This window comes from Aegilops tauschii, chromosome 2 (genome assembly GCF_002575655.3).
Source record: "Aegilops tauschii subsp. strangulata cultivar AL8/78 chromosome 2, Aet v6.0, whole genome shotgun sequence".
Lineage (NCBI taxonomy): Eukaryota > Viridiplantae > Streptophyta > Magnoliopsida > Poales > Poaceae > Aegilops > Aegilops tauschii.
This window is the reverse complement of record NC_053036.3, coordinates 18,296,539-18,320,845: the sequence shown is the minus strand read 5'-3', so window position 1 is coordinate 18,320,845 and position 24,307 is coordinate 18,296,539. Positions and strand designations below refer to the sequence as shown.

The 24,307-nt window shown below is 47.5% G+C and overlaps 1 pseudogene; it reads left to right on the top strand.

Moving 5' to 3' along the window:
• The first annotated feature begins 12,412 nt into the window (after nucleotides 1-12,412).
• On the top strand, nucleotides 12,413-23,842 carry LOC109733481 (uncharacterized; annotated as a pseudogene).
• Nucleotides 23,843-24,307: the final 465 nt, after the last annotated feature.

Sequence of the window (24,307 nt, the reverse complement as noted above, 5' to 3'; positions counted from 1 at the left end):
AAGCCGAATAGTCTGATTGCCTGGTTCGTTGCGCTAAACAACTCCTTCAAGGACCATACAATTGGATCAAGATTGTTTAGATTCCATCCCGAACACCTCCGTACTACCTACGTGGGGGCAGAAGCCGACGACTGGCCAACCCTCAGATTTCATATAACACGGCCGCGCAGGAGATAAAATTAAAAACATTACAATCATTATATTACAAACCCACTTTGTTTTTTCATACAAGGCAAAGACAACACGAATGTATTCATTCAAAAATAATGTCCTGCCCACATTGCGCTGCTACAATGCGAGACCCCTCCAGGACATCCGCGACATAGCGCTCGGGTGTGCGGTGCTCCTTTCCCTCGGGTGGCCCTCGGGCCAGCTCGACGGCGTTCATCTTCGCCCACCACATCTTGCAACGGGCAAAGGCCATACGAGCACCCTCAATACAGGCCGATCGCTTGACGATATCCAGCCGAGGACAGGCGTCCACCATCCGCCTCACGAGTCCGAAGTAGCTGCCGGGCATAGCTTCGGTTGGCCATAGCCGGATTATCAAATCCTTCATGGCTAGTTCGGCCACCCTATGCAGCTCCATCAGCTGTTTCAGCTGATCGGTGAAGGGCACGGGATGCTTTGGCACAAGATATTGCGACCAGAATAGCTTCTCCGTGGAGCTCCCTTCTTCGGCTCGGAAGAACTCCGCCGCGTCAGACACACTTCGCGGCAAATCAGCAAAAGCCCCTAGAGAACTCCGAATCCGGGTTAGTAAAAGATACTTCCTCTTTGCATATTTGCTTTGCATACTGAATGCCTTACCCGCCGCGATCTTCCGCGCCTCTTGGATCTCTTGGAGGGCGCCCTGGGCCTCGTTCCGGGCCGTCTCCGCGCTCTGGCGAGCCTTGGAGAGTTTGGCCTCTTTAGCCGACACATCACGTTCCATGGTCTCACACTTCTTCACCGCGTCATGGAGCTCTTGTTGGACCTCGTTGACCCGGGCCTTGAGCTTCTTACGAGCAGCCTGCTCCTTGACGGCCTTCTGATACGTCTCCAACGTATCTATAATTTTTTATTGTTCCATGCTATATTATATTCTATTTTGGACGTTTAATGGGCTTTATTATACACTTTTATATTATTTTTGGGACTAACCTATTAACCGAAGGCCCAACCCAAATTGCTGTTTTTGCCTATTTCAGTGTTTCGAAGGAAAAGGATATCAAACGGAGTCCAAACAGAATGAAACCTTCGGGAACGTGATTTTTGGAACAAACGTGATCCAGAGGACTTGGAGTCTACATAAAGCAATCAACGAGGAAGGCACGAGGCAGGGGGGCGCGCCCACCTCCCCCAGGCGCGCCATCCACCCTCGTGGGCCCCTCGTTGGTCCAAAGACGTACTTCTTCCTCCTATATATACCCATATACCTTGGAAACATCAGATACAGAGCCAAAACCCTATTTCCACCACCGCAACCTTCTGTACCCGTGAGATCCCATCTTGGGGCCTTTTCAGGCGCTCCACCGGAGGGGGCATTGATCACGGAGGGCTTCTACATCAACACCATAGCCTCTCCGATGATGTGTGAGTAGTTTACCTCAGACCTTCAGGTCCATAGTTATTAGCTAGATGGCTTCTTCTCTTTCTCTTTGGATCTCAATACAAAGTTCTCCTTGATCTTCTTGGAGATCTATTCGATGTAATCTTCTTTTGCGGTGTGTTTGTCGAGATCCATTGAATTGTGGGTTTATGATCAAGATTATCTATGAACAATATTTGAATCTCCTCTGAATTCTTTTATGTATGATTGGTTATCTTTGCAAGTCTCTTCGAATTATCAGTTTGGTTTGGCCTACTAGATTGATCTTTCTTGCAATGGAAGAAGTGCTTAGCTTTGGGTTCAATCTTGCGGTGTCCTTTCCCAGTGACAGCAAGGGCAGCAAGGCACGTATTGTATTGTTGCCATCGAGGACAAAAAGATTGGGTTTATATCATATTGCATGAGTTTATCCCTCTACATCATGTCATCTTACTTAAAGCATTACTCTGTTCATATGAACATAATACTCTAGATGCATGCTGGATAGCGGTCGATGTGTGGAGTAATAGTAGTAGATGCAGAATCGTTTCGGTCTACTTTTCACGGACGTGATGCCTATATACATGATCATACCTAGATATTCTCATAACTATGCTCAATTCTATCAATTGCTCAACAGTAATTTGTTTACCCACCGTAATACTTATGCTATCTTGAGAGAAGCCACTAGTGAAACCTATGGCCCCCGGGTCTATCTTCCATCATATTAATCTCCCGTCAACAAGCTATTTCTGGCGCCGTTTATTTTGCGTTCTTTACTTTTAGTCTTTATCATAAAAATACCAAAAATATTATCTTATCATATCTATCAGATCTCACTCTCGTAAGTGACCGTGAAGGGATTGACAACCCCTTTATCGCGTTGGTTGTGAGGTTCTTATTTGTTTGTGTAGGTGCGTGGGACTCGAGCGTGGTCTCCTACTGGATTGATACCTTGGTTCTCAAAAACTGAGGGAAATACTTACGCTATTTTACTGCATCACCCTTTCCTCTTCAAGGGAAAACCAACGCAGTGCTCAAGAGGTAGCACCTTCCCCTCGGCGTCGCCCAGGGCCTTTTTCAGGGCCTCGACCTCGGTCGTCGCTCCTATACATATCATGACACTTTGGTCAATATATATTTTACTCCTTTCGAATATTTCCTGGGTTATCACATACCTTGATTCTCCTGGAGCTGCCTCCTCACATGGCGGAGCTCCTCCTCGGCCTACTCCAGCCTCCGCTTTAGATCAGAGACTTCGGCAGCCCGTGAGGCCGCGGCCAGCAGCGACGCCTGCATATTTATTCCAGACAAATTTAGTTAGTTTCCTGCCAATAAAAGGATTGATCCTCTGTCTGGCTTTACTTTCCGAACACCGGACAGTGTCTGAGGGGCTACTGTCTATATTGGGATTTTCTCCTTTTGCGTCGCCTACCTCAAAACCTGTCAGCAATGGAAGCGCCTCATAGCACTTCCAGGAGATCATGTGGTGCCCCTGGTTGGTGATACGTCTCCAACGTATCTATAATTTTTGATTGTTCCATGCTATATTATATTCTGTTTTGGACATTAATGGGCTTTATTATACACTTTTATATTATTTTTGGGACTAACCTATTAACCGGAGGCCCAGCCCAGAATTGCTGTTTTTTGCCTATTTCAGAGTTTCGCAGAAAAAGAATATCAAACGGAGTCCAAACGCAATGAAACCTTCGGGAACGTGATTTTTGGAACGAACGTGATCCAGAGGACTTGGACCCTACGTCAAGACATCAACCAGGAGGGCATGAGGTAGGGGGCGCGCCTACCCCCCTGGGCGCGCCCTCCACCCTCGTGGGCCCCACGTTGCTCCACCGACGTACTTCTTCCTCCTATATATACCTACGTACCCCCAAACTACCAGATACGGAGCCAAAAACCTAATTCCACCGCCGTAACCTTCTGTAACCGTGAGATCCCATCTTGGGGCCTTTTTCGGAGCTCCGCCGGAGGGGGCATCGATCACGGAGGGCTTCTACATCAACACCATAGCCTCTCGATGATGTGTGAGTAGTTTACCTCAGACCTTCGGGTCCATAGTTGTTAGCTAGATGGCTTCTTCTCTCTTTTTGGATCTCAATACAATGTTCTCCCCCTCTCTCGTGGAGATCTATTTGATGTAATCTTCTTTTGCGGTGTGTTTGTTGAGACCGATGAATTGTGGGTTTATGATCAAGTTTATCTATGAACAATATTTGAATCTTCTCTGAATTCTTTTATGTATGATTGGTTATCTTTGCAAGTCTCTTCGACTTATCAGTTTGGTTTGGCCTACTAGATTGATCTTTCTTGCAATGGGAGAAGTGCTTAGCTTTGGGTTCAATCTTGCGGTGTCCTTTCCCAGTGACAGTAGGGGCAGCAAGGCACGTATTGTATTGTTGCCATCGAGGATAACAAGATGGGGTTTATATCATATTGCATGAGTTTATCCCTCTACATCATGTCATCTTACTTAAAGCGTTACTCTGTTCTTGTGAACTTAATACTCTAGATGCATGCTGAATAGCGGTCGATGTGTGGAGTAATAGTAGTAGATGCAGACAGGAGTCGGTCTACTTGTCTCGGACGTGATGCCTATATACATGATCATACCTAGCTATTCTCACAACTATGCTCAATTCTGTCAATTGCTCAACAGTAATTTGTTCACCCACCGTAATATTTATGCTCTTGAGAGAAGCCGCTAGTGAAACCTATGGCCCTCGGGTCTATTTTCCATCATATTAATCTTCCAACACTTAGCTATTTTCATTGCCTTTTATTTTACTTTGCATCTTTATCATAAAAATACCAAAAATATTATCTTATCATATCTATCAGATCTCACTCTCGTAAGTGACCGTGAAGGGATTGACAACCCCTTTATTGCGTTGGTTGCGAGGATTTATTTGTTTGTGTAGGTGCGAGGGACTCGTGCGTGGCTTCCTACTGGATTGATACCTTGGTTCTCAAAAACTGAGGGGAATACTTACGCTACTTTACTGCATCACCCTTTCCTCTTCAAGTTAAAACCAACGCAGTGCTCAAGAGGTACCAGTTGGACAGGGGTCACCGGTGGAATAGGCATACCCCTTTTTCGAAGGAGGTTGCGTGTCAGATTCCGGAGCCGTATCGGTCTCCGGAATCAAGTCTGGTTGAGGGCCGAACTGAGTACGGCCCTCCTCCCCAGTCTTCCGGGGGATTGGTTCCCCCTGGTGTTTGGCGACAGGGGCTTCGCCTTCGGGCGCCTCTTGATCCTCTCCCCAGCCCGGGAAGGTCCGTTGGGATAGAACCTCCTCGTCTCCTTTGGCCTTGGGAGAATAGGCGGCTGGCGGTGTCTCGCTGGCCATCTCTTTTGAGTCCAACGAACCTCTTGATGAGGATCGCTGGGAGCTGTTGTGGGCCGGACTGCGATAGCATAATTAACCATGTCAATACATTGAAATAGAGAGGCTGGACATACGGGTATGCGGGAGGCACAGCACTTACGAAGTGGCTTGAGGCTTGGTGCGGGGGTGTCGCTCCGGACTGCTGTCGACGTCCTATGCGTATTTGTCCGCAAAAGAGCCCTTGCCCTTTTTTGGCGTCCCCGCCTCCAGGTTCATGGAGGCTGCCCTCTTCTCCCTTCCCTCGCCAGGGGGAGGGTTGTCCTCCTCCTCATCGTCATCATCCTCGGCGGCGGAGGAGCAGGTCTTGCCTTCGGACGTCGCGTCCGAAGCGCACTTGCGACGGGGGCCACTCCTGACCCCCTTGGCCTTCTTATCCGGCGCCTTATAGGGCGCCGGCACCAGCATCTTCGCTAAACGCGAGATGACTGGTTCTTCAGGCAGCGGAGCCGGACACTGGGTCCGCTTCGCTCTCTTCATCCATTCCTGAAAAAGCAATGATGGTAAAAGCTCGGATATTTTCCTTAGAGCAGACAAGTAGAGGACGTGTTGGAAACTCACCTCGCTGGCGGGGTGGTTAATGTCGTGTCCACGGTCCGGATCCATGGCTGGCGGTATCTCGTTGCCCTTGAAGAGCAATTTCCAGGCATCTTCGTGAGTGGTCTCGAAGAGCCTCTTCAAGGTATGGTGCTTCTTCGGATTGAACTTCCATAGCGGGAGGCTTCGGCTTTGGCACGGGAGAATCCGGCGAACTAGCATCACCTGGATTACATCGACAAGTTTGACATTCTTGTCCACCATGCTTCGAACGCGCGTCTGCAGCGCTATCAGCTCATCCGACGAACACCAGTTAGGGCTCTTCTCGACCTAGGAGGTGAGTCGCATGGGAGCGCCGGAGTTAAATTCGGCGACCGCGGCCTAGTTTGTACCACGGGGTTCTGTGATGTAGAACCATTGTTTTTGCCATTCCTTGACAGTCTCCATGAAAGTGCCTTTTGGCCAGGAGACATTGGCCAGCTTACTCACCATGGCTCCTCCGCACTCCGCGTGTTGGCCGTCCACTACCTTCGGCTTCACGTTGAAGACTTTGAGCCACATCCCGAAGTGGGTTGGATGCGGAGGAAGGCCTCACATACGACGATGAACGCCGAGATGTTGAGGAAAGAGTTGGGGGATAGATCATGGAAGTCTATCCCGTAATAATACATCAGCCCACGGACGAAAGGGTGGAGTGGAAACCCTAGCCCGCGGAGGAAAGGAGGGATGAATACCACCCTCTCGTTGGGCTTCGGCGTGGGGACGACTTGCCCCTGAGCTGGAAGACGGTGGGAGATTTCCTTCGCCAAGTACCCAGCCGCCGGAAGCTCAGTAATGTCCTTCTCCTTGACGGAGGAGACCATCCATTTGCCTTGACCTCCGGATCCAGACATGGTCGGATGCTTTTCGAAGATACAGAAAGATGGGGACTTGGGCGCTGGAGCTCAAGGTGGAAGGGGAGAGGAAGGAGAAGGTGTGAGCAGACAAGGGCGAATTCTTATCCCCTTATAAAGGCAGTGAATATCGAACGCCACTCGCCTCAAAACTCGCCTACTCCCAAGGGCTGTGTAAACGGCGCGGTTAGGTTACCCATGCCTGTATTGATGAGAATCCCGCAATAAGGGGACACGATCTCTGCTTTGACAAGACGTGCCAGTGACAACCGCATCTCGGAAGGTGGAGCGGCAGACGAAAAACGGTTCGAAATTACAACTGGACAGATATGACGTCATGTTATAAAAAGTTGTCAGCGGATCGGACTCGTGTAAAATTGTATTCTCTCTGCGGTTGTGTGTGGTGTGCGTGTTATAGGTCCGGACACATGGATACGTCCGAAGACTATTTTGGAGTTCGGAAGGAAGGGAACCCGCCTTGCAATGCCGAAGACAGATCTGCGCGCCGGACTTCTCGTCATTGAAGCCAGGTTCAGGGGCTACTAAGGGAGTCCTGGACTAAGGGGTCCTCGGGCGTCCGGCCTGTTAGCCATGGGCCGGACTGATGGGCTGCGAAGACATGAAGACCGAAGACTGTCCGGATGGGACTCTCCTTGGCGACCGGATATGTAGATTCCTTTCTTTGTAACCGACCTTGTGTAACCCTAGATCTCCCCGGTATCTATATAAACCGGAGGACTTAGTCCGGAAAAGGGAGAGACTCATTACCTTAGTCATACAGGCTAGGCTTCTAGGGTTTAGCCATTACGATCTCGTGGTAGATCAACTCTTGTAATACTCATATTCATCAAGATCAATCAAGCAGGAAGTAGGGTATTACCTCCATAGAGAGGGCCCGAACCTGGGTAAACATCGTGTCCCCCGTCTCCTGTTACCATCGACCTTAGACGCACAGTTCGGGACCCCCTACCCGAGATCCGCCAGTTTTGACACCGACACATACCACATCACCTTCGCAGGAACCCTCTTCCTGGGGGGCTTGCCGTCAACATCACCAGGGTCATCTCGTCTGATCTTATACCGCAATGCACCGCATACCGGGCATGCGTTCAAATCCTCGTAGGCACCGCGGTAGAGGATGCAGTCATTAGGGCATGCATGGATCTTCTGCACCTCCAATCCTAGAGGGCATACGACCTTCTTTGCTGCGTACGTACTGTCGGGCAATTCGTTCTACTTTGGAAGCTTCTTCTTCAATATTTTCAGTAGCTTCTCAAATCCTTTGTCAGGCACATCATTCTCTGCCTTCCACTGCAGCAATTCCAGTACGGTACCGAGCTTTGTGTTGCCATCTTCGCAATTGGGGTAAAACCCTTTTTTGTGATCCTCTAACATGCGATCGAACTTCAGCTTCTCCTTTTGACTTTCGCTCTGTCTCCTTGCATCAACAATGACTCGACGGAGATCATCATCGGGCACAATATTGTCTGGTTCCTCTTGATCTTCAGCAGCTTCCCCTGTTGCAGCATCACCTTATTCCGAGGGCACATAGTTGTCATCGTCCTCTTCTTCTTCGTTGCCTTCCATCATAACCCCTATTTCTTCGTGCCTGGTCCAAACATTATAGTGTGGCATGAAACCCTTATAAAGCAGGTGGCTGTGAAGGATTTTCTGGTCAGAGTAAGACTTCGTATTCCCACATATAGGGCATGGACAGCACATAAAACCATTATGCTTGTTTGCCTTAGCCACTTCGAGAAAATTATGCACGCCCTTAACGTACTCGGAGGTGTATTTGTCACTATACATCCATTGCCGGTTCATCTGCGTGCATTATATATAATTAAGTGTGTCAAAAACCATTACAGAATATCATGGATAGATAAGTGACCAAATTAATAGAACATCACATTAAAACCAAAGTACATACATAGTTCTCATTGAACAACATATAGCTCTCCAGAGCATCTAATTAAACCATACATTGAAACTATGTAAAACATTTCAATGCAACAACAAATGCAATCATAATCGCAACCAAGGTAACAATTGATCCTATGGCATAATGATACCAAGCCTCGGTATGAATGGCATATTTTCTAATCTTCAAACGCATTGCGTCCATCTTGATCTTGTGATCATCGACGACATCCGCAAGATACAACTCCAATATCATCTTCTCCTCCTCAATTTTTTTATTTTTTCCTTCAAGTAATTGTTTTCTTCTTCAACTAAATTTAACCTCTCGACAATAGGGTCGGTTGGAATTTCTGGTTCACATACCTCCTAGATAAATAAAATCTATGTCACGTTGGTCGGCATAATTGTCATAAACAATAAATGAACCAAATAGTTATAAAAGATAATATATACCACATCTGAATCATAGACAGGACGAGGGCCGACGGGGGCGGATACCAAACCATCGCACTATATAATAACAAGCAATAATAAAAGTAAGAAAATTAGACAGGTATCTATCTAAAGTAAGAATTATTTTTTTTCAGAAAGAAGATAAGAACAAGAGGCTCACCACGGTGGTGTCGGCGACGAGATCGGCGCAGGCGATCGACGGCGGTGAAGACGGGGACGGGACGTGACGGACCGCTAAACCTATGCAAATCTCGGGGAAAATGGAGCTTGGAGGTCGAGCTTCGAGAGGAGAAAGCTTAACTAGTGTGGCTCGGGCATTTCATCGAACACCTCATGTGCATAGGAGGTGAGCTAGAACACCCAAATGCCCTCCCCTTGCCTGTCAGAAAAAACAAAGCACTATGGAGTGCTCTGCTGCGGCGATGGGGTATATATAGGCAACTCATTTTGTCCCGATTCATGGCTGGAACCGGGACTAAAGCCCCGCCTTCTGTCCCGGTTCGAGCCACGGACCGGGACCAATGGATGTGGGCCAGGAGCTAGGCCCATTGGTCCCGGTTCATGCCAGGAACCGGGACAAATGTGTCCAGACGAACCGGGACCAATACCCACGAGGCGCCGGCCGGCCCTCTGGGCTCACGAACTGGGACGTATGCCCCCATGGGTCCCAGTTCGTGACTGAACCGAGACTAATGGGCTGGCCAGGCCCGAACCAAAGCCCTGTTTTCTACTAGTGGACACCTCATAGTTGACGGGCAATCTATATCGCTGAAAGAATAGCGTCGGAGAACTTGAAACAAATTCAACATATGTGAGCATTCGTGTCAAATCTAAAACTTGAAGCCGGGTGGGTTTCAAGCAAGAAACCTAACCATCTAAGCAATGCTCCGAAGATGACATTTTTGGACCACCCGTTGTAACCAGTTATCACGAAACCGACTCCTGGATACTCCATCCGAGCCGGTTACAAAAAGAGGGTGGCCAAAAGAAATAAGTGACTGAAACTTTTAGTCAGTTGAAAATTCCAACCAACTAGGAAAATATCGCGGCCGGTTCATACATTGAGCCGGCTGAAAATTGTCACATTGCCCCACTAAGTTTTTAATTATGAAGGAGTCGGCTGGTTTAATTTGTGAACCGCCCCTGGGATTTGGCTTCCCATTCCCTTAGTGTAACGAACTAATATTTCTGATCAGCATAAATATGCATAGTTTACTATCAGTAGCAACTTGTTACAGTAAGTTAGGGCATCTCCAACATGGATAATCAAACGGACGCTATCAAATACCCGTGGACACGATTCAAATTTGTTCGCGGACAGCCGGTCGGGCGGACGCCATTCAACCGTGTCTTTACTGGTTCAACCTCCTCTTTGACAAATTTATCTAGATCAGTAGAATTCGATTTTTACATTCAAATAGTTGCAAACAAATGCAACTACTGGCAAAAGCAACGGACGTTCAACAAGTTTTTTACATCCATCGACCGCAAAAGCGAAAGCACAATTGTCCGTGCCTGATGCTTCAGTCTTTGACCTCATTTTCACCCCTCCCTCCTTTTGCACAAAGCAACATGCTAGCACGGAAGTCGTGAAAAAAGTTCGCCACATCGGGATCCAAGTCGTCCGGCTTGACATATAATATCTTTTGTTCCTCATAAGTTTCCTTGATCACAAGCTTCCTCTCCTCGAGCTTAGTCTTCTTATTTTACATTCCCATGAAGACGCCAAACTTCTCCTTGATGCCATTGCGTTTGGCATATGCCTCCTCCTTCTTCATCACGATGTCCTCGAACTTCTCTGTCATATTGGCTGCCACCCCTTCTCGCTTCTAGTTCTTTGTTTCCCATTTCCTTCCCCTTGACCTACCCACACGGGTGGCCTATGCAAGTGCTCCAATCGACGGATTACCCCCTTCACCACTTGCTTTGGAGTGGCGGTCTTTGACGGGCATGGGCAATGGTGCTCCACTTGCTTTGTGCATTCAACTCGAACCAACAATGCATCATCATGAATGCCTTGTCCTCAGTCTTGTTGTACAAGGTGGTGGTGCGGCAGTGCTTGCAACATGAAGCAACATAAAGCAAATCAAACAAATGGCCAACACATAGGGTAACAGGAAGCAACATAGAGAAAGTTAACTTACGAGCTCGAGGAGTGACACACCACTAGGCCACCGGTTTTCTATTTGTGCATACACACCGCATTGTTTGTTGACGACCTCTTGGATGGTGTATCTCCCATATGACTTAGAAACCTTGGATTGGCATCATGGATCACCTCCTTGAAGTAGGGCTCATAGTCCTTTTGCTCACTGAAAAAAATCATGAACACTTTGCCAAACAGATGATCACTTTTGCTCTGTGCCTCGGAATGGGTGAAGGCTTGAGGCCAACCATGCCGAACACAACAATTCATCATCTTTGTTCGAGTATGACAAACCCCTCTACTTTTTTGCGTCCGCATCAGGCATGACCTTCCGCTGGGTGTGTGTCGCGGCCATCTCTTGCTCCATCCGCATCTCATAGTGTCTATCGACTTGACCGTCTTCATGCCACCGCCTTCGAGCTTGGGGAGGCATTCCGTTGAACAGTGTCTGGGCACTGTTGAGGCCTCCTCAGACAGAAACCATGACTGGATGAACGTCGGTGAGTCAGTGAACACGTAGTCGTTGTTGAGGTCGATAATGTACGATGGAGGGTGGCTAGAGGCATGGGTGAAGGATGATGCGGAGTGTTGCGGTGATTGCAAGCCGGACTAACCGGGCTTTTCAAGTCCGCCGTCAAATCCCAGGGCTCAATCCTGGACAGGCGGTGGAAACTACCAAGCTGGAGTACGGTAGGGGCAGAGGGAATTTTCGGTGGAGCGGTGAAATGCATTGAGATCGGAAAGAACACCAACGGTGAAAGCACTCTGCTGGGCTGACACTAACACTGAGAGACGAAAGCTAGGTCTCGATCATTTACATGGACCCACTTCTCATTCCATTTGTGGGAATTTGATGCGGTTGGGCAACAAAGTAATATGGTGCCTTGTACTGGGCGGGCCAGGCGATCGCCTGAGCGGCATTGGCATGATGAGCAGTTGTGGAGGGGGAGCTCGGGCCTAAGCTCTATGCCCGCAGCCGCCGCTGCCTTCTTGGCGGGATTCTCCGTCACGTGTCGAGCTTGCCATTTCACAGTGTTCGGATTCTCCGGCGAGGCGTCTGGCAGGACGATATGAACATCGTCATGGGCTCCAAAGGATCCATTGCAGCTGCTAAGGGCAGCGGAAGGAGTCAAAACAGGCGAGCGATCGGGTCGAAGAAGGCGGGGTTTTGCATCGGAATAGTGAAGGGAATGTCCAAATGCGTGGGCACCAACTGGATTTTTGGGTGGGATTGGGGTGTCGGAGGGCGACATGATGGACGGCCAGACTCCCTAGATTTTGGGCGGTCTGTGGGATTTCGAACATCTGGACCGGTCGGGCTCGATTTGATGATCTGTGTTGAATGGCTAAAACTGTTCGGATGGTCCGATCCAAACATTTGAGGGTGTTTTGGTGATCCGTGTTGGAGATGCCCATGACCATAGTGAGAGTAACTTGGCTAGCAACATAACGCACCCCACAACAAATTTGTTGATGTGTCAAGTAGTTAATGAGGAGAGAGATGTTTGTGGTAACATAACGCATGCGAGCCAAAATGAATCTACATCTAAATAAATGAAACTTGCATGATAGCACACATTTGGTACTACCAATTATGTCTTTAATAATATAGACTAGTAGCATATGCATGTTATTTGTCTAAATTACTCCCACTATGACCAGCCTTTTAGTCGGCAATCGAATGTGTATTCATGAGATCAAGTTGCCACGGTTAATCAATTAATCTGCCTCGCTGCAAATGATATCGAAGGCGGTGTGAACGGCATAGACGGACGTGGATTCTATTGATCGGTAGTGCACCCACTTTCCACCGTTAATCAATGTGCAATGAGTATGCATGCCAGAGTAGGAGTTTATTAGAGTACTATACGTTTGTCGGCCGAAGACCACCATTAATCCATCGTCACCCTAGCCAGCCCCACCTCAAGGCACCATTTTCCTTTTCACGGCTAAAGAATTTTAAAAATCATCGAAGATATACATGGTCCTACTCTAAAGACTAGCACACATGTTAGCTTTCAAATTGGTTCATGGAGTCCATCACCAAAAATGATTTCAGTCGACACAAATAAGGTCAGTCAGTTAGTCACTAAAAGATAGCCACCTGTCATTGAGTCGGTTGTAAGTTGTAACTACGAAATTTGCTCGGATAAGTGTTTTATTTGCAGCTGCTTGCCTAAGAGGAGCCCATTGCATACTTAAATGAGGCGATTCACGTCTACAAATCATCACCACCACCGTGCACGAGAAGGCAACGATGGTGGCATCAAACCTTTCCCCTTCAAACATGGGGAGGATGGTTGTGCATGGCCACACCCAGCACAACACACGGGAAGGGCGAGAGTGGCGGCACATGTCATTTAGTAAGGCTACCCACTCCGAGAGAGATACGGTACAAGACACCTAAACCTCATCACCGGAGTAAGTGCCTTAGAACTCTCGAGTCCTATGCTCCACTGTGTTACTTTAGGGGCTCCGTGGTAGCAAGAGATTGGTTCCTCATAACTGCAAGATCGCATGATTGTATTGTATCCTTTGAAGATCGGTACCAAACTACCAACCTCGGACTGACTATAAGGGTAATACCTCCTATTGTCAAAGGCAAAAGATACTCGGGAGCTCATTCCCGTACCTGTTCAGTGGATAGAAACATAATTGTAATCGTAAGTTCATCAATAAAGATAGGTAGGAGGGACATATGCTTACTAACCATCCGGGGCCTGAACCTGGGTAAAATCACTGTGTCACCATTGCCAACGAGATCTACTCGGGCTTCACCCATCTTTCTACATCCTTCGATAAAAAACTTCAGACCATAAGATTGACATACCGTTATTCGTTGACATTTGGGGCCCAACTTGGGGTCCAAGCCTCAACAACAATCCTGCTAATGGACCACATAAATGTTGGGGAAAGGGGGGGGGGGGGGCAAGGGTCTATCCCCCACCATAACCCCAAGGAGGGCCTACATCAATCTTACTCCTTGGTGTGAAAGTCTTTCAGTGCCGGCTTGGATCCTCCGAGATCGCCTCGACAACGTGGGATGATTCCATGGTCCAAAATATGGGCTTCGAGCACACAACCCGAGGTCATCTTGACCAGGGGAGGGGGATCTTCTGGTGTTGGGGTACACTCATCGGTACGACCTATTTGGTTACCGCTGGGCTAGAGACCCTGACAGAGGATAAGGCTACATGCCAGATCCCCTCACTGAAGGACCACACCGATCAACCCACAATGTGTCATTGATCAGATCATCGCCATGGAATCGTTTCATCACACATTAGGATTGTCGTGAGATTTGGTTCAAGCAAATCGTGAACTCGTGTCGTGTGCCCCAAATTAGGCCGCCCCCTTTTCCACCGAGGGCCCTCTCGGTGGTTAGGAACCGCCACTCTCAATGGGTCAGGGACCTTCTGTAAGACTTTGTTCAACCCTCCGGTTATCCATTCGTTATGTGGTTGGCGCTTCAGAAGTCATTTCAGAAGCCTCTACTGATCCAATCCTCTTATAAGCCTTCTCCAGGATGACCTTCCTTTCAATGTTCTTTCGCTAGCAACCTAGAGACTCTCCATGTACAGGAAGTGAACTCCGCCCTATGGACTAACCATTGAACGAGGTATTCGCCTGGACACCATACCATGTGCGCGGGAAAAAAAATCTCCTTTCTATATGTGTAGGGAGGAATGGAACTATCTAATTGCTCCCATCCTCTTCGCCGTCTTCAAGGCTCGCGCTACGTTTACTTTCATTGTGAGAAGACCGACACTGGTCTCTCTGAGAGCAACACTTTTTCATGACCGCTTATGCCTGGGACATGGGGACCATGAGGCATGATTACAATCAAGGGGTCCCTAGAAGTAGTCTCTTGACCTCGGGAAACACACCTTGACGAAGTTACGAGGGACTCTATAACCTCATCAAGGGGTATCCGTCGGGGGACGTATCACCGACTGGACCTGGGGGAAAGTCCTTTAGCTTTTGACCACAATGGCGGGCAAACCTTGACACAGTTGCCCGGAAATAAAAGGCTATTCTTTCCCGGCTCTGGACAATAGGACAATAGTAATATTAAACTAACTTTACTCCAAATTTCATATAACTATCGATGATGATTTGTGTTTATGACAAATGTTAATCCATTGCTTAATTAAGGTCCCTTATGTAGCATATATGCAAATCCATTGCGTAAGGAAGGCCCCTTATCGGTAGAAACATGCAATTTTCTATTTTGTTAGCTATTGATTACAGCTTGTAGAATTTAATACATACCAAGGAATAGTTGAAAGCAGGTATTTTGTGTTGAGCCTGAGATCATAGCTCATTTGGTTACACACCTCTGAGTCTCATATACATGAAGATGAAGTTGTGGTGGAGAAGGAGAATGTATACATTGGTGACCCAACTTCTAAGCGCGTGGCCGGATCCCCATGCATGCTAGACAATGTGATGCAAGCTGCATATGCAATGGTAGGATTTCATGTTGTCCGGAAACTACTTAGTTTCCAAAACTTAAATTACAAGCTTGACCAATACAACAAACATCACACCATAACATTAAACAACTATGACATTGATGAAAATCAAACATTTGACAAAGATGAAGGCTATGGCGTGGATGATCCCGTCGTGACGCAACGTGCTCCAAACCACCAGGCTCCTAAGTCTTGACGGTGCAAACGTCGTCTCTCCGATGATGTCGTAGCACTCACCGTTTGACCCACCAAACAGACCAACCTTCACCCCACGTCTTGACATCGCTTGTTTTCGAAGGGCTTGGCCTGTAGCTAGCTGGGGCTTGGGAGATAACTCTGTTTAGTAGATCTCTGCAAGGAAGGCTATGCCTGCTTTCTTGTTTTCTCCGCCATGAACAAAGATGACGAACGATATTTATAGACAGAATTTAGTAGGAAGAGTTAGTCAAGTCAATGCAATACCATGGTCCATGGAGCACCTACGTACCGCCCATATGCAATTGGTAGCTGCATGTCATTGATTCATAGGAAATTTCGTACCCCACTTGGCTCATTCGGTTGGATGAAACTAAAATGTAGGAATTAGGATTAGTATAGGAATTTAATAGGATGGCACTTGCCATCCTAAGAAATTGACTTGCCTCGTTCCTACGCGTGAAATAAGCTTTGAGTGGATGTGTAGTTTCCTCCAAAAACACAGGAAATGAGTAGTATTCCTACGAAATTCCTGTACGCATTTTCTACAAACCGAATGCATCCATAGAAAATTTTCCTCTGAAATCCTTGTTCCTATATTTTTCTTATGAAAATCCTCCGAACCGAATGAGGCCTTCCTTTTTTCAGAGGTTCCTTTCAGGATACTAGCTAGGGACCTCTTTTTCACTAATCCGCTACGGCTAGTCATAGTGGGAGTAACATAAGGAGTAACATACATGCCACATAAGCAAAAAAGATGATGTGTCATGTAATTAAAGAGGAGAGAGGCAAATAAAGTAACATAATATGTTACCATCACATAGCGCTTTCTAATGCAAAATGAGTCTACAAAGCAATAAATGTAGATATGTATGTTACTACACCTATGACACTTCCCACTATGGAGGTAGTAACATAGACTAGTAACTTATGTATGTTACTATTCGGCCCGCTTAATTGTGAACCATCGACAATCGGTCATCTTCTCCGTCGGAGGTGGTCAGCCTGAGGTTGGGTGGTCGCATCTCCAGATCCGTTATCTAGTCCCGGCTGCAAGTCGGGGAGACACGGTTGCCGGTGAAAACCGAGCCGAGGGCGGGTGATGGCAGCGTTATGCGCCGTTACCTTGATGAAGGCATCGTCATGTAACTACTATCGACCCACTCGTGCTGCTCCGGGGGAAACCCTAGGATTTGGTCTTCTAGATCGGACGCTGGCGTGACTGCGGCGACGTTTCTCTCTTGGGAGCATCGTTTGTGGGGCAGCGCTGGATGACAGAGGCAGGAGGTGGAGCGGCTTCGTCTTGCACGGAGCTTCGGTAGAGATGTCAAGTCATGCCTAGCCGACAGGTGCTACGCTTTGTCATGCCTGTTCGACAGGTGCTACACACGACAGATTTTTCAGGGACTTCAAGCTACGTTGGCTGGTGGTACTTTGCGGCATGGTGCTGCGGCGTGCTCGGCAGTTTGCGCGCAGGGAGGTGGAGCCGTTGGGCATCATGGTGGCGTCGACGGAGGACCGGACTGGCAAGGATGATGCATATCTCTTTCCTGAAGATGGGTTAGCGGTCTGGTGATGATGGCGGCCTTTAAAACATGTGCATGTGGTGCACGCTTTAGATTTGCTGCACCGGTTGTAGGTTCCGATACTTTATGTGGATGGATCGATTACGACATCGGTTTTAGATATGGGGAGTGAAAACACTTCATATTATCGAGTTTATAGGTGTCAGTGATGGCTTCGGGTGGTTTGATGTATGTTCTTGTTCTGAAAAAAAAGTTGTGAACCATCGGTGGGATTTGGTTTCCAACGGTTAGTGTAATGGACCGACTCATATGCACGATTTACTACCGGTAGCAGTTTCTTACAGTACTGGATGATTGGCACAATCAGTGACGTCACTCAGTGAACGGACAAGTTGCCACCGTTAATCAATCAAATGTGTCCCGCTGCAAACAATGGTTGAGACGGTGTGAACGGACAAGACCAATGCGGGTCTGAGCTTACCAACTTTTCACCGTTAATCAATGCGCACTGAACCAATGAGTAGCACTACTTCCTTCGTTTCATAGTGTAACACGTTTTTTGACACTAGCGATGTCTTGCTAGTCATAGTGGGAAGTAACTCTATACTAGTGTCATGCATATGACACTAGTCTAACTTACTATTATTTTTATAGTATAATAAAGTAGTAATATAGTAGTGGTGTCATAGAAGACATCATTTATTAGCTTGTAGACTCATCTTATCTTGGGAAGCGCTGTGTTATCACTTCTTATTAACTACATGCCATGTAAGTAAATTTTTCTTGAAGCTAGGTACCCCTTTGGTAATTTTGCAATTCCCCAATCGAAACCATGAATTGAGCGCGGCGTCTCTGGTGACCACCTCAACTCCGGCGGGATCGGCGGGTCGCCGGTTCAAGGAGCACGCGTTGCCGACACAAAACTCAAGCCTACCTTGACGCCTGCCCCCCACCACCCCGTCGTCACTGCCCTCCTCCGCGAGCTCCAAAATCCACGGGCATCCCATGGCCTTGGGCGGCTGCTGGGCGACAGGGAGGGACATGGCGGGCGACCTCCTCGACGCGCGCTCGATGCGGCCGGTGGGCAGCGCGCGATGCATACGGGTGGTGACGTGACCGGTGCGGCGCGGATCCTGTCCGACGAGCCCGTCGGGGACGCGGTGCGGGAGCTGCTCTGCTCTAGGCCTGGCGAGGCGCTGCGGTGGGCGGGCTGAACGCAGCGGCCGGCGGGGTACCCTGGGCTTGGCAGGTGAAGTTGTTCTGTTCTTCAGTTTGAGAAATGTGGCAGGGGCAGACTGCAAAGTTAATTCCTCAGCTTCGCTCTTTTGCCGAGAATTAACAAGTGTTTGATTCCTCCTTTTTTTTCGACAAAGGGTGGACTTTATTGGCTCAAAATGAAGCATCAAGAGGATACATAACACAATGAGCACACACCCGGCCTCTGCATAACTAGGATGCACACAACCAACCCAACACACTCACGTGGAAACATACCCGCAACTAGCAAAGTCATAAGACCAAAAGCTATGTGCGGGCGAGAAAAAAGGAGGAAAAAAACGATCAGATCAGTGATCGACAAACTACAACTGAGACCATATTCGCACCAACTATTGACACCACATGATGACGAGGAACTTCAACAGTAACGCCTTCATGAAGGAAGCGACACTCAAGCGCCGCCGTCACCGGATCTAACCACAAAGGCCAGAATCTAAGTTTTCACCCTGAAGAATCAGTCCGAGCAAATCCGAACAATGCCTCCAACAAGGTAACGACATAAAAACATCGCCATTGCCAGGTGTAACCACTCGGGTCTGACCTAGGCTTTCTCCCCGGAGCTCGAGACCTGGTGCGTGCAGCACCACCATCCAAGTCACAAAAGTGTTGTCGCCACCGCTTGTCCACAATCCCAGCAGCTACAGTTGGACCGCCGCCACTCCACAACTTACCCTTTGCGTCAAGTCATCATCCATAATTTGTATCACACCACTGAAGTCATCAACCAGATCAAGAGATAAAACCTCCCGAACTCTTTTCGATGACCTGCGTAGTCGTGGATCCGTAGGAAGTCTCTAGGGAACAATCTATGAACACCACCATCTGACCGATCTGATCTAGATCAGCACCACCAACCGAAAAACGTAGCTGGCATTCCAGAGGAGCCGCTGATGCTTCTCAGAGTAAGGGACTGTATGTAATGGAAGTTCAGTTGCTTCCAAGCTCTTACTTGGTCAAGTTTTTTGTGATCTCGTTCCACCGCCTATGCTATGCTTCCTATGAAGTTTATGTTATCTTGGTGAAGTTCAGTTGTTTTGTAGCTGTCTAAACTCATTGGTAAGGGGAAATGTTAAGTGAATGACCAACATTCAGTATGGCACTTGAAAGAACTTCAGGCCAGCACACATTTGGTTCTGAAAGACTTGGGGCCTTTAGTACCGGTTCGTGCCATGAACCGGTACTAATGCCTCAAAGCCCATTAGTACCGGTTGGTGGCACCAACCGGTACTAATGGGCATCGCACCCTTTAGTCCCGGTTCGTGGCACCAACCGGGACTAAAGGGCCCAGGTGAACCGGGACTAATGCCTTAGCTGCACGAACCGGGACCAATGCTCACATTAGTCCCGGTTCGTGACTGAACCGGGACTAATGTGAATATTGCCCTGTGACAAAAGCCCTGTTTTATACTAGTGTATGCTTCCTATGAAGTTTATGTTATCTTGGTGAAGTTCAGTTGTTTTGTAGCTGTCTAAACTCATTGGTAAGGGGAAATGTTAAGTGAATGACCAACATTCAGTATGGCACTTGAAAGAACTTCAGGTCAGCACACATTTGGTTCTGAAAGACTTGGGGTGAGGTTGCATTGACGTGGCATAGGAATGAGGCAGCCTTCACACGGCAGCTGACATGTGGGCCCGCGTCACTGCACCGGCTCGAACTTCCAGTTTTATACATGTCTTTATTTAACAAGGGATCATGTCGTAACTTCTCCAAATACTTGCGCCGGTCTTATACATGTCAGGAAAGGAAGGATATTAGATCTGGAGATTGCTGCAGATTGGCCCATGGGGTAGAGATTCCAACCGTAGCTGTTGGCAATTGGCATTTGAAGGATTGATTTGATTCATCATGTCTGAACCAGAGGTAATCCATCACACGTCTCAATCTTCAGTTGTTAATGCTGCAGACTAGCTTGTGACTTGCTTGATTTCTTTAGCTAACGAGCTCAACTGGGATCGTCAATTGTTGTACAGACAAGAATTAAATAGGCCATTCCTTGGTATGAACTATTTTCCTTTTTTATTTTACATCTGTCGTCTGCTAGCATTTGAAATTTGAGAAATCTATTGCAGAATCAGTTGGGTCTTTGATACTTAGTTATTTGCACACTTGGTCAGTGACCATGTTTTATGTATACACACACACTTGATCATTGCTTCCCTATACATCACACACACTTGTGTCAGTAAGTTATGTCTCAATAGTTCAGGAAAACTTTTTAGTTATGATGCGCCTGATGGTTTGGCATGGAAGGGTTAAAGAAATAATAAAGCTAAAAGTGACAAACCTCATTTGGTGCTATTATTGCTGAACATTGCAGGACATTGAGATCCAGGCAAAAAACATCGATGCGGCAGCAGCAGAGATAATTGGTGTTTTGGAGGATACAAGCAATGGAAATGTGATCTACTTTGATGGGTGGTGTGGATTTGGGGCATCAGCGGCACTCAAGGTAGTTGCCCAACGTCTGAAATCATCAAAATCAAAGTTTGACAAGGTCATCCATGTGGACTGCTCGGTGTGGAAGAGCATGAGGGCCCTGCAAAAGGCAGTCACGGAGGAGCTGGAGCTTCCGAAGCATGTGATGGCCATCTTCGATCGGTGTGACGAGGACGATGATTTTAGTGGGATAGACGAAGGCTCTAGAGGGGTGATAGCGGATATCAGAAGGGGATCTTCGAAAAGCTTGCTAGCAGTAGATTTGTGGTGATTTTTCACAACGGGAGTGGCAGATACATTGATTTCTATGAGTGTGGTGTCCCAGCAATTCCATTCTTGAGGAACAAGGTGTTGTGGACCTGGCACGGGAGGTTCCATCTCGGTCTCATGCTAGATGAAGCGGAAGTAGAAAAGATGAACACGCAGACTAATGTTTTCATCCGTACTTCTCTTGGATACAAAGATGAAGAATTCCGAGATCTAGTGCGTGAAGAGGCCGAGGAGGTTGCGAAATGCACGAGGATTGCTGAGCCTGAGTACATGAACCACAAGGTAGTAAACCAGTGCTTCATGTACGAATTGTCACTAAGTCACGCCATATATCTTATTGGCATGTACTTGGGGATCCATGTACCAAACTATTGGGTCTGTGATGGTATTATACAAGGCCAAGGCAATACATCAGCATGGGAGATGGGCGATTCTCTGCAGAGGAATGTGCACTTTGACTGGATTAGGAAGAAGCCTGCTAATCGAGCAGAAATGTTAGAAGCCACAGATCGCATGGCAAATTTGCTTACAAGAAACAATGATATAAATGATGATCGCTGGGTTTACATCACACACATAAGCTGGGTGATACGGTGCTAGCTCCTGGGGTGACATCCTTCTTCTTGTATGCATATGAATCATCAACAAACACAGTACCAGTATTGCCCGTTAGCATATTCCAACATTCACAAAACAGCAAGCTGCGTGTATTGCATCTCTCTCGCTGCACCTTCAGTTTTGCATCTCCTCTCTTCCTCTGTTGCACCCAACTGAGATTGCTGCATCTGGATCATTGCACAAGTATCATAGGTGAGGAGTATCAAAGCCATAATGAAAACATATCATGTTTCCAGAAGCTATGGGTGCTGGATCTAAGGTATACAGACTGGTACTGGCTACTATCGGAAAGGATGAAGAGATAGATGGTTGAACTCCAGGAGTTGAACGTGGAGGGAGTCAAGCACGGGAGCATAAATGATTTGTGTGGCGGTATTCCTAGCCTAGTCACACTTCGAGTGACAGCCAACACAGTTGCAATTCATTCACAAGAAATCATCAAAATTAGTGATGCATCACTCCTCAACTTGTCCAAGGCAAGTCTCCTTAAGACAGTCATCCTTGAGTGTTGTGCTGAATTGGAACAAGTTGAGCCTTACATGCTACCCCCGTCGCTTGAGTCATTTACCTTCATCAATAGTGTTGCTACTGCTGCCAGGATATCTAGCATCTCCTTCCATGGTTGTTCTCAGTTGAAAAGTATACTGCTGAAAGGATGTCTAGAGAACCTCGAGGAGTTGGATCTCTCGGGCACATCTGTGAAAACCCTCGACCTCAGAGAAGTGGAAGCTCCAAACCTCAAGCGTCTCATCCTCCTGGGTTGTGAGAAGCTCTGTGCAATATTGTGGCCACCAGAAAATAAAAGGATGGGGTTTTTGGAGGTGTTGTACATCAACGCCATCAGATATGCATTACCTAGCCAAGCTAATTCAAAAGAACAGACCAATGAGGCTAGTTCTGCTAAAAGATCATCATCTATTCTTTCTGTTCCTGCTACACAACTAGACATATTCTCCTGTAATTTCTACATCACTGTAAGGGATGCAAGGCTCCTTAGGTCTCTTAAGCGCCTCGAAGATCTTAGACCCGATTTCATATATATGGAAATGGATTCATCTCCTGTAAGTAGAGTTGCTGTTGATGACAGTGAAGTTGCTGAAGGAATCAGGAGCCTAGGAAGGCATGATCATTATTTATATGCAAGGGATATTATTTTTCAAGGCCACCTGCAGGCTTGTGCTGGTAATGAAGGAGCGATTAATTGGATATGGGCGTGCCCAGCCAGGCCTACTCCAACCGCTCAAGACTGGTACGTTCACGTACAAGGTGAACATGAGATGAAGCGGGGATTACTACAGCAAGAACAGAGCACCATTGAAGGAACTAGTACCAGTGCTACCATACCCCCCAGAATGTGTAATATCGCTTGCATGCTTCATGTGCATGATAGCTTGTCCATCACTTGCATTCCATGCCTACAAGGTGCAGACTGGGGCTGGCTTGAATGGTGCCGAGTCGAGAGATGCCCCAACCTATGCTCTGTCTTTGCTACTCCCCAACTAAGATATGGTGAGACCACCTTTGGTTACTTGTGTACATTCTGGGCGTCCCAGCTTCCGAAGGCGTGCTACATTTGGAACTGGAGTATAACATCTCAACCAAGTGGAGGACCCTTCTCAGTACTAAAATTCTTGCACCTGGACTATTGCCCCAGGCTCATACATGTGATTCCCTAGTCTGAGCGTATGGACACCTTGCGTAGCCTGGAGACGCTCGAGATCGTGTGCTGTGGTGATCTGAAGGAGATCTTCCCATTGGACCCTAAACGCCAAGAGAAGCAGGAGATTATAAACTTCCCCAGGCTAAGGATGATCCACCTGTATGAGCTGCCCATGTTGCAGCGCATCTGTGGGAGAAAGATGTCTGCGCCCAACCTGGAGACCGTCAAGATCAGGGGCTGCTGGAGCCTCACGCAGCTGCCAGCTGTCAGGTGCAACTCCGCCATGCGGCCCAAGGTGGACTGCGAGAAGGACTGGTGGGACAACCTGGAGTGGGTGCACTGGCGGGACTGCCATTGGAGCAGGGTGGAGACGAAGCACGATCCTTCGCTCTATGAGCCAAGCCACTCGCGCTACTACAAGAAGGCCAACCTGCCAAGAGGCACAGTGCTCGGGTAAGATATATATGGCTCTTCTGTCATTTCATCAATAACTTGCTTAGTGGGTGGCCAACTTAGTTTTATCATTCTACATCTATACTAGTCTAGTTCTGATACCGTGTATGTCTAGGGAATCAATCTTGTCATCAACGATTTGTTATGTTGTACTGTAGGTAATCAATTCCTTCCATGGGTCGATCTCTACAGGCTATTGGTTCTACGGTGCTCAGCTGAAGCTTTCTCTGAAGTGCATGTTTCTGTGTGTGTTGCTACCTTACTTGATGCTGCTTGATTGGTCCGTGTGAAATCAGAATCTACTTCGCCATGGTGTGGCGGTGCATCTTCCAGTTCAGTTTGATTTGATTTGGTTTGGTTTTCCTTGATCTTGTTTGGTTTGCTCAGCTTTGCTCGACAAAAGCCATATAAGCCTCAAAGTAAGTATGCATCATCTGGTTGGATAGATGATTCAAGCTTTGAGAGAAAT